Raw genomic sequence first — 308 nt, 5'->3', positions numbered from 1 at the left:
AATTCCATCTTTCCCTTCCCAGGTCAGTGATGAGGGTTTCCAGCTTATAAGTTTGGAATTTGTAAATTCGAATTGGATAAATCTGGGAAGGAATGATTCAGAATCGATCTGGGAGGGTTTGGCAAAACTCCCTGAGGTTTATGAGATCTCGCCTTTGGGCCTTACTCAGGATGAGGATGGGTGTGCTGACAGAGGTGACAAGGAGCCTAGAACACCTGAGGCTTTAACTGGTCCCAGTGAGGCCGGCACATCGACCAAGACACCGGTCATGTCCGTCCCGGACAAAAATCCAGCTTGTCCATGTTGTG

This window comes from Lonchura striata, unplaced genomic scaffold (assembly GCF_046129695.1).
Source record: "Lonchura striata isolate bLonStr1 unplaced genomic scaffold, bLonStr1.mat Scaffold_162, whole genome shotgun sequence".
NCBI lineage: Eukaryota > Metazoa > Chordata > Aves > Passeriformes > Estrildidae > Lonchura > Lonchura striata.
The sequence above is the reverse complement of the archived record's forward strand: the minus strand, read 5'-3'. Positions refer to the sequence as shown.